This window comes from Montipora capricornis, chromosome 10 (genome assembly GCF_036669925.1).
Source record: "Montipora capricornis isolate CH-2021 chromosome 10, ASM3666992v2, whole genome shotgun sequence".
Classification (NCBI taxonomy): Eukaryota; Metazoa; Cnidaria; class Anthozoa; order Scleractinia; family Acroporidae; genus Montipora; species Montipora capricornis.
In genome coordinates, this window is record NC_090892.1 from 39,338,764 (window position 1) to 39,342,173 (window position 3,410).

The window sequence follows — 3,410 nt, forward strand, 5'->3', positions numbered from 1 at the left end:
AAATTGCAAAATCGAAAAGTGACATGGCCGGAATTCAGCGGGCGCCGTGATTACGTTACCGCTGCATGTTTACTCGTCAAACAGTGAAGCATCTGTGTCAAATGATGGCAAGATACCGGGTTTTTAAAAAGTTTCTTTTTCTGTCAAGTGTTATAAAGTTTGACAATGAAATGAGCGAAGTCAAAACAAAGATCACAATCGCCCAACTCTTGTTTATGCAAAGTCAAAATTTACTCTCCAAGACGCGTACGACGTTATTATCACCAGGTAATTCCATCATTTTGGAAATAGCAGCTACTTTATTATTCATCTGCGTCACAAGTTTTCACTGATTTTGGGGCTCATTTTGTTGAAACTCGAGCACGCTTTCAACAGGCCTGTGAACCCTTCCCGCTTACAGAGCAAAACTAAAAAACTTCTCGCATATCACATTTCAACCTTAAGCTCGAAAATTCAATACACAACATGATATTATAATTCACAAAGGCAGAAAATACCACAGAATCCTTTTCCAGCGAAAGTTTTATTGAAACAAACAACATATTTGCTCTTAGAGGCGAAAACCTCTTCCTATTTCATTGCGTGCGTGAAGACAAGAAACTCAATTGTGTCAAATTACCTTGTACTTCAGGTAAATACTGCTCACTTTGATTTCGTCTCGACGGGCGATAGATTGTTGTCGAAGTCCAGTACTCGTCGCTTTTGAGCTTCATGCCTAGTTTATCCAACTGACTTTCCATTATTGAGCTCCATAAGGGTATATTTTGTTTAAGGATCCACTAAAACGCCATTCGCGTTGCATGACTTTCGACGCCATTGCAGGCTAAGTTAATGATTCTACTGTGTCCACCAGAGAAATCTACGCAGTTCCACTACCCTCTCGATCCTACGAAAATACGCGCAGAAGGCTCTATCCACAAAGACACCACTTACCAGGGGAGTGACAGGCAAGACTTTTACCGACACGGAAAAAAAAAAAAAAAAAAAGAAAAAAAAGAAAAAAAAGAAAACAAACAAACTAAACGCAGACCTCGACTGGGTTTGCCTTATAAGGCAACCCAGTAAAGAGGCCACAGATTTTTGCCAGATTTGCAGAATAAATGTTAACTTGCATGTTGCAGTGTTTTGGCAAGTTTCGATGGTGTGATGTTCGTCCACAACTATCACAAATTCTTGTTTAGAACGGTCGACTTGTCAATCATAAAGTCTGAAATCAGAAGACAGAGCTTGTTCTGCAGAAATAATGACTCAATATTTGTTTGAAGCCATTTCCTTTAACAAATTCCCTGTCTTCTCGAAGGCAACTACCCATAGATATGTGGTCTTCGGTGATGCTGCAACGAGGAACGATTACCACGATCGGATGGCGTTTGATTTCGGTCACCCGTAGACAAAGCTCTCACAAATAATGGTCTTGCCGAAACCAGTTGGTAGCACAGCCATAACATACTTGCCCGATAGGAGAGCTTCGACCGCAAGTTTCTCCTCTGTTTTCCATTTGAAGGGATAAATGATCGAAATCTTCCGCAAAAGCTATATCGTGCTTATAATCGAAGCACAATCTGACAAGAGTAATTAACTCGTCAAAAAAATCTGACAGCGGTGCATTGTCAACGGACCAATCCGAATTTCCCGTTACTGGTGCAACGGGAAATTCTGAACGCGTCGGTTACTGCAACTGGTGCAGTTCCTTCTTACACTTCTCTTCGCAAGCCTCCCTCGGTCATTTTATTTGTTTGCGTGACAAAACGCGACTGCCTCATCTAAGCGGGCCCCTCGACTGATATATGAAAGGACTGCTCGCAGTCTACTTGGCTTACATCCCGATTTGCATCCGCACTTAGCAATCTCATCACAGCTTCCGCGGGTACGGGTGCAAGAGACATCAGCTTGGGTACCAGCTTGGAATGCAGTTTTGTCCAACCAATAGTTTTTGGAAGTGGGAGGGTGGGGTTTGGAACAAGGGCTTGTTTCCATATCATCGCTTGGAAGTGTGCCCGTCTAATATGCCATAGTCCTACATCACTCGTCGGGGGAAGAGCTTCTGGTTACCGGCATCTAGAAAACAACGTTGTGCGCGCTTCATTGAAACTTTCGACATCGGTAACATATTCTGCAGATGAACTTCTCTGCGGACTCCCCTGTGGAATCATCCAAGTCACCATTCCCTAGGTTTTCAAGTAGCAAAAGTCTTCTTTGCCATGTCTTCTATGCCATTTTTTTTAAGGGCTTGTTTCCATATCATCGCTGGAAATGTGCCCGTCTAATATGCCATTGACTTATTCTCAAGCTCACGAATGGACTGAACAGGAAGATGCTTGGGCTTCTTTGATGTCCCATTTCTCATCTACAGCTGTTTGCAGCTCATCTTGTCGAAGGTGTGAAACTAAAAGGAACAGAACATCAGTGTCTTGACATGCGACGACAAGGAGTTCCGCATCTGAGTGTCATCATCATCATCTTTTCCTTTTCCCTCTGAGGGAAATAGGGCCTTGCATCTGAGTGTACACAATGAAAAAGATTCGGGTGTCCGGCTCTTCGTGTGGAAATGAATTGATATTTTTCATGATGAAAAAATTATTTTTAGTTGATTTGGGAAAGTGTTTCGATTCAAAACAAAGCGGAAAACAGCGTAGCCTTGTTTCCATGCTAGACATTTGGGTCGTATTTTGAAAGCCGGATTTTTTGGTAAGAAGGCAAAATCAAGTGTGTTTCAGCGCCTCATTTTCATCTAAAAAAGCCTTTTTACCAACTTTTCCTTGCGTTTGCCGACAGAAGTTTAAATAACAGGCTTACTAGAACTCTTTCCCAGTCAATTAACCCCATTTTACGACTAGCATTTTAAGCTTAACAGATACGTTTTTGGCCTTTTTACAGCTGTCGGTTATCCCCTTTGACACTCTCTATTTAAGGGATGACGTTTTTTTGAGTTAGTGACAGTTTATGGTTTGTATCTATCGCATTGAATTTGTGCAGGGGATTGCATTCATGTCATGTCATTTCTCGCTTGCCTCACATCTCGCCGATAAAATCACACTTCTCCGGCATCAGTCACGCTCAAACTTCAGCGATGGCCACAAGGATAAATTTACTTCTCCGTGAGCAAGCTTCAAAGTCCAGCGAGTATCTATTGCTGAGAAACAGCGATGAATATCCAAAATTTCAAAATCCTTCGAGGCTCGCTTACGACGAATTTGGACACAGTTGGTCAACCGTTTACTAATTTGCGCTCACCGTATCGAGGCTCAAGTGAACGGTTGACCAACCGTGTCCAAATTCTTTGTAAGCTACAGTAGTCTGAAATGTCAGACACCCATACAAAAATCCTTGGCACTTTGTACCCTCCGAGTCTGGGCTGCCTGTGGATACAACTCAATAACTCGACAACTCGGCCCAGTCCTTCTGGGTTA